Consider the following 7,875-nt stretch of genomic DNA (forward strand, 5'->3'; position numbering starts at 1 on the left):
ATGTGCCTAAATAGTTTGTGATTCCCTGATCGAGGGGTGAGACGTGATCTTTGTGAGTTGATGTCGGGCCAGTTGGGTGGACTTGAGGCCGGATTTTGCTTATGGCTTGAGCACCAAGATGCTGATTATGTGAGTTGTGTTTTTGAACTTATACGTTCGGTATTGTCCCCATTAGCGGGAATGACAGTTGGGTAGCTATGTGATGAGTACGTTAGCACTACGAGAGGTATCTATATGACTTGGAAGTGGCGAGGGAGGCCTGCTGGATGATAGATGAACTATTAAGGGTATGATCTCCATTGGGATTGGATGTGTAACCCCGAGTTATGGGCGTGTGAAGAATCTTTTCAAGACTCCTAGTTGGGAGTGAAGTAAGTTGCATGTTACGGTATGAGTTCAGACTCAGGAAGACTTTGTAAGTATGGCAGTTAGTCACTTGATTGACTGAAGACTTGAACCATGTATGAAGGTTGTGATAATATCGTTGAATTGAGAAAATATTCCGGAGGGCACTCAGTCTATTGAGTTGTGGACTACGGATGATTTCTCCGACTATAATGGATGCCCTTATGTGTTACGAGCGAAAGATGAGTTGTTAGGGACCCTTGAAAGGTAGTTAACCTAGTTCAGTGCGATCAGAATCGGCTTGAGGTCGGTGGATGGATTCAAATGTGAATATAGGCTCTAGGTCGGGCCAAACGGGTTCAATTCAGTGATGCGCTCCTTATGGAGGAGGAGTCAGGGTGTTATTTCATTGTCAGATATGTTGTGCAGTGATACACTGCGCCTGGTGAGTTGTGAGACGGTTTGAGAAAAATGCTTATAGGTTGAGGATTCACGTAGAAATGATGTTTATAAGCAAAATGGCTCTCGAGATTCAGATTGCATATCGCACCTCAATTGAGCTTGAGTTTCGATAGCTTATAGCGCTATATGTCCCCTTAGGGACGGTATTGTGCACTTAGCGTGCTTGTAACCGAAATTTGGTGTTTTATATTAATGAGCAATTTAGCTCGATGTGCACCTCTTTAGGTGAGTGTTAGGTGTGGATCGGGTGGCACGCCGCCATGAGTGTGTTAGTTGGATCGGGTTGCGCGCCGCAACAGTGTGATATTGAGAATAGTTTTCTATATGCTATTTTTGTATGCCTGGTTTCCATATTTTCTAAAGAAGTCACGTATTAGTGCGTGAGTTAGGCAGTTCCTTTCAGAGTTCGTCTTCCCTTTTGTACCGTCATTTTAATCGGTCAGCCTATCAGCACTTTGTGGCGTCATATGAGACCTTTGGTTATGTNTCAACCGCTTCTTAAGGACTGCAATTATGGATTTATTCTTGCCAACAATAAGCATGTCATCCACATAAAGTAATAAAATAATAAAATCATCATCAGAGAACTTCTGGAAGAATACACGGTGGTCTGAAGAAGTTTTCTTGTACCTTTGTTCTTCAATGACAGATTCAAACTTCAAATACCATTGCCTTGGAGCTTGTTTCAATCCATACATGCTCTTTTTCAATTTGCAGACATAATTTTCTTTTCCCTTCGTTACAAAACCCTCAGGTTGCTCCATATAAATCTCCTCATCTAAATCACCATGAAGAAAAGCAGTCTTGACATCCATCTGCTCAACCTCTAAATCTAGACTTGTGGCTAAGCCTAGAACCACACGAATAGAAGACATCTTCACAACATGGGAGAAACTTTCATCAAAGTCAACTCACTTCTTCTGGCCAAAAGCTCTAACAACTAACCTCGCCTTGTATCTAGGCGCAGAGGTATGGGTATCTTACTTTATTCTGAATATCCATTTGTTAGATAAAACTCTCTTACCTTTCGACAATTTCACTAACTCATATGTGCCGTTCTCATGGAGTGACTTCATCTCATCTTCCATCGCTTCGATCCACTGATCTTTGTGCATGGCTTCATCATAATTCTTAGGTTCTCCCATGTCAGTCAAAAGTACATACTCATCAGGAGGATAGCGCATGGATTTTTGCTTCTCCCTTGTAGATCTTCTAAGAGAGGTTTCAGGAGCATTCGAAGGAGTTACCTGTGCAGGAATTGGTTGCTGATCAACCACAACTTCATCAACTGGAGCATCCATAACATCTATGCCAAGATGATCATTTTGATCTTGATCATTATCTCTATCATTGTCTTGGGTTCCTTCATGTGCAATAGGTGCCTTAGCAATTGAAACTGGATCAATATCAACTAAGCTCTCATTACTCTAAGAATCTATCTTCTCAGCTTTGTCAATATCTTCAATAGTTTGGTCTTCAAAGAATATTGCATCACGACTTCTAATAAGTTTATTGTCAATTGGATCATAAAAACGATACCCAAACTCATCTTGACCATAACCGATAAAGATGCACTGCTTAGTTTTGACATCCAGTTTCGATCTCTCATCTTTAGGAATATGCACACAAGCTTTACACCCAAAAACTCTCAGGTGATCATAAGAAAGATCTTTGGCAAACCAAACTTTGTATGGGACATCAGCATCCAAAGCAACAACAGGAGACAAATTGATAACATAGGCAACAGTGTTAAGTGCTTCCGCCCAAAATGTATTTGGAAGTTCAGCCTCTGAAAGTAAGCATCTAACTCTCTCAACTAGAGTTCTATTCATCCTCTTTGCCAAACCGTTCAATTGAGGCGTCTTGGGCGGAGTTTTCTGATGACAAATTCCTTGTTCCTTGCAATAGTTATCAAAGGGACCACAATATTCACCACCATTGTCGGTGCGAATACATTTTAATTTCTTCCCCGTCTGTCTCTCAGCTAAGGCCTGAAATTCCTTAAACACGCCAAGTGCTTGATCTTTAGATTTCAAAGGATACACCCAGAGCTTACGAGAATGATCATCAATGAAGGTCACAAAGTAAAGTGCACCACCTTTTGACTTTACTTTAAAAGGACCACACAAATTAGAGTGTACTAGCTCCAATAAATTGGGCTTTCTTGAGGGAGGATGACTATGAAAGGAAACCCTTTTCTGTTTGCCAGCTAAACAATGGATACACCTTTTCAGCTTTGCTTGTTTCGATACAGAAAACAAACTTTTCTTAGCCAAACACGTAATCCCCCTATCGCTCATATGACTCAATCTTCTGTTCCACAATTCTGATAAAGCATCACCTTCCACCATATTTATTGAGTCATTAAGAATAAAGCCCTGTGTCACATATAAATAACCAGACTTGACTCCGCGAGCCACTACTAACGAGCCCTTAGTGAGCTTCCATTGGCCATTAAAGAGGGCATTATGGTAACCTTCTTCCTGCGGAGATCAAATTGAAAGGAAAGTATGGAGCATGTTTGACATCTTGAAGAACTAACGTTGAACCATTATTAGTTTTCAAACAAATTGTGCCAACACCAAACACCTTAACTTCACTAGCATTGCCCATCTTTAACACTCTAGAATCAACACCAGTATAAGATGAGAAAAAATCTTTTCTTGGTGTGACATGTGAGGTAGCTCCAGAATCTACTATCCAGCTAGTCTCATGAGATACCAAATTGATGAAGTTTTCATCATAAGCAAAAAGAAGGTCATCTCGAACAATAGCGTCTTGATTCAACTTGCGGCAAAACCTTTCGATCTGCTAACCACCCGGAATCCATACGAGGCCCCCGGGACCCCAACCAATCATACCAACTAGTCCCAAAACACATTACAGACTTGCTCGAGGCCTCAAACCACATCAAACAACACTAAAATCATGAATCGACCTCCAATCCAAGCTTTATGAACTTTAGAATTTCAAACTTCTGCTTTTGATGCTTAAACCTATCAAATCACGTCCGATTGACCTCAAATTTTGCAGACAAGTCAAATTTTACGGAATCGGATTCCGACCCCGATGTCAAAAAGTCCACTTCCGGTCCAACTCCTCAAAAACCTTCAAATTTCTATCTTTAGACAAATGATTCCAAAATGACCCACGGACCTCCGAATTCACTTATGATCGCGCTTCCAACTCCAGAATCACAATATGGAGCTATTCCCAGACTCGGAATCTGGTGAATATATTGTTTTGAATAATTTCTTGCTAGAACTTTTATATGCATGCCAGTAATTGTGCATGTTTTACACATGCATTATATTTTTTTTGTTGAATTTTATCTTTAGCTAAAAACTAATCAGTTCATTATTACACAGTCTTGCTGAAAATCTAAGCTATACGTTTTTGGTAAATAACTGTAGCTATAAATGCGATTCTAGAAAGGAAGAGACAGAACAAGGAAAGAGCAAGGATGGGTGATCTGTGGTTGCTGCTAATATAGGTTGGCTATGATTGCTTCACCAGCTTGTGCTTCTATCTCTTGTTGTGGAAAGAATTAAAATTTGAATCAGTAGTATAAGGATTCTTAATTTTCCGTTTTCATTAAATTACGCTGGTGTTGTCATGATCATAGCTCACTCTTTTGCTCAATTGTCCATTAAATGAGATGGACAATATAGCCCCAATTGCGAAACAGGAATTCCTGGTGGTGAATGGTGAATCATGTAACATTGCACTGGCATGAGAGGCTCAGTGTTTGATTGTAATAAATTGTGTGAAACATTTAATTTTAAATAATAAAATTAAATTATTGATAAATGTGCAATAAATAAATATATTATAAAAATTTTAGATAACTAGATTCTTAAACTCAATGCTTATAAATATCGTCAAGAAACTTGTGACGACCCGACCCGTCGTCACGTGAGTTACCGCCCCATTTCCCCCCATGTTATGCTTCTTCATGTTTCATTATCAGTATTTGATGTGTTAGAGTTGGTTTGAAATGGTTTTGATAAGAAATGAGACACTTAGTCTCTTTAAGGAAGGCTTGTTTTGGAAAAGTCAACCGGATGTTGACCTATGAGTTAGAGGGCTCGGATGTGGATTCCGACGACGGGGGATGATTTGTGACTTAGGAGTGTGATCGGAAGTAATTTTGGAGGTCCGGTGTAGAATTAGGCTTGAATTGGCGAAGTTAGTATTTTGGCGAATTCCGGTGGATAGGTGAGATTTTGATCCGAGGGTCGGAATGAGATTCCGAGAGTTGCAGTAGCTTCGTTAGGTGATTTTGGATGTGTGTGCAAAATTTCAGGTCATTCGGAGGTGTTTTGGTTGGGTTTTTGATCGAATGCGTGTTTCGGAAGTTTTAGAAGGACTTAGGCTTGAATTCGATGAGAAATGATGGTTTCAGTGTTGTTTGAGGTGTTTTTATGATTGGAACAAGTTTGAAAACGGTTTTAGGATATGTTTGTATTTTTGGTTGAGGTCCCGAGGGCCTCGGGGTGATTTCGGATGGCTAACAGGAAGTTTTGAGCTTAGGGGATTGCAGAACCTGTGCTGCTTCTGGTATTTTCGCTTCTGCGGAAATGAGACCGCAGAAGCGGTACCGCAGAAGCGAGTCAAGAACCGCAGAATCGACAGGCATCGCAGGTGCGGAGATGCTGACCGCATCTGCGGAGTCGCGGATGCGACAGTAGGACCGCAGATGCGGAATTTTAGAAGGGTAAAGGAAACCGCACCTGCGTAAAAGGAATCGCAGATGCGAGACCGCAGAAGCGGTCTAGTAACCACAGAAGCGGTCTAGTAACTGCAGAAGCGGTCTTGTCCGCAGAAGCGGCTCCCCATCGCAAAAGCGGAAGTCGCAGATGCGGCTATGTAGCCGCAGATGCGGAAATAACTGGTCAGAAAGGGTTTTAATTCCCTTCGCGAAATATTTACAGAACACATATATTTACTTCGGACTTGGGGTGTTCTTGAGCGATTTTGAAGAGGAAATTCAAGGACTTCGATCAGGTAAGCATTCTTGGACTTAGAACACAATTTTATCATCCAAATACATGAAATTTCACTGAAAACTCAAGGAATTAAGGTCAAAAATGGTGGTTTAAGGCTTGAAACCTAAGAGAACAAAAATGGGAATTTGAGGGGTCATTTGGACTCCGATTTTGGTGTTCTTTATATGTATAGACTCGCGGCGAGATAAGGAATCCGGTGATGTGAATTTTATAATTTTTCAAGAAGTGGGCCCGGGGCTCGGGTTTTGCCAACTTCGTGATTTTCGATGTTTTTCGAATCTTTTCGGTTGGGTTATATTCCCATAGCATATTGTGACGTATTCGTTGTGGTTTTGGTCAGATTCGACGCGCGAAGAGGTGAATTCGAAAGGCAAGGGCATAGCAAGCTACGACTTTGGCCGGCTTGAGGTTAGTAATAAATGTAAATGTTGTGTTGAGGGTTTGAAACCCCGAATTTGCACAACGTAGTGCTACGTAAGGTGACTTGCACGCCGGATAACGGGCGTGGGGTAGAGCACCATCAGGGATTGTGACTTGGTCCGTCCCGCTTAATAAAATTGATACCTATTTGATTGTAGATTTGTAATATCCTTATAAAAATGGATTAATTGCCATAATTGGGCTTCGTGCCAACTACTTGAATCCTTCAGGGATTATTTTAACGGTTTCTTATCATATTTATAAATGTTAAACTCAGTCCTGGTATTTAATACTGTGTTTGAAATCTCAGCCATTTTCTTAAATTTGAAATTAAGTTAATATTTTTAAATGAAGTTTGGGTTGGATATTTTTATACTATTGTGTGATTTTTGGACTGAGTATGGGATCGGGCTGCACGCCGCAGCAGTATTATAATGATATTGATATGAGGCTAAGGGCCTGTTTGATGCCACGAGATGGATTATTATTGCGCTTGGGCCGTAAGGGGCCCCTCCTGGAGTCTGCACACCCCTAGTGAGCGCCGTCGACGTTAAATAAATAGAGCGGGCTGCACGGCCGCAGCGGGGTACTGGAGGTAGCGGTTTATGTGTTGCATTGCATACTTGATTGCCATTTACTTATTTATCTGTTGTGATATTTCTATAATTGTTTTCATTGTTTTATTGAGTGGATATTATTTAGATAGAGCTGCTGTAATTATAGCTTATTCTGTGCCTGTCCAGGATTTCTTACTCTCAACCCTTATTTATGTTTATTATTTTCTGGGTTGGAAGTACTCACAATACTCCCTGCACCTTGTGTGCAGATTCAGGTACACCACAGGGTGAGTGAGGACTCGTGTTAGCTGAGCAGCATTATCCGGGAGTATCAAGGTAGCTGCATGGCGTTCGCAGCCTTGATCTCTCCCATCTATCTTTATTGTTTTATTCGTAATTTTCCTAGTCGGATTTGTAATAGGTGGATGATCTGTTTTAGAGGCTCATGTTCGTGACACCAGATTCGGTGTGCTATTTAGTATTTTATTTTGGGGTTTTTGAATGTTAAAGATTATATCAGAATTTTCGCACTAAATTGGTATTATAGTAGTGAACATTTAATTATTTATATAGATTATTTGGCTAAGGTTGTGTAAATGGTCGGGCTTGCCTAGCAATGTGTTGGGCGCCATCACGACCGGGGTTTGGGTCGTGACAAGGTGGTATCAGAGCCTAGGTTACTTGGTCTCACGAGTCATGAGCCGGTTTAGTAGAGTCTCGTGGATCGGTACGGAGACGTCTGTACTTATCCTCGAGAGGCTGCAGAACCTTTAGGAAAACTTCACGTTCTTGAATTCTTATCGTGCGTTCTTGATTCAGCTTGAAAAGAAACTCTTGAAATTTACTCCACGTGTTCGTACGCGCGCGTGAGCGCTCAATATCAGATGTGCCTAAATAGTTTGTGATTCCCTGATCGAGGGGTGAGACGTGATCTTTGTGAGTTGATGTCGGGCCAGTTGGGTGGACTTGGGGCCGGATTTTGCTTATGGCTTGAGCACCAAGATGCTGATTATGTGCGCCTTCGCGATCGCGAGAAGGACCTCGCGTTCGCGTAGAAGGGATTTTGGGAGCTCTGTGCTTTG

Source organism: Nicotiana attenuata, unplaced genomic scaffold (assembly GCF_001879085.1).
Source record: "Nicotiana attenuata strain UT unplaced genomic scaffold, NIATTr2, whole genome shotgun sequence".
Lineage (NCBI taxonomy): Eukaryota > Viridiplantae > Streptophyta > Magnoliopsida > Solanales > Solanaceae > Nicotiana > Nicotiana attenuata.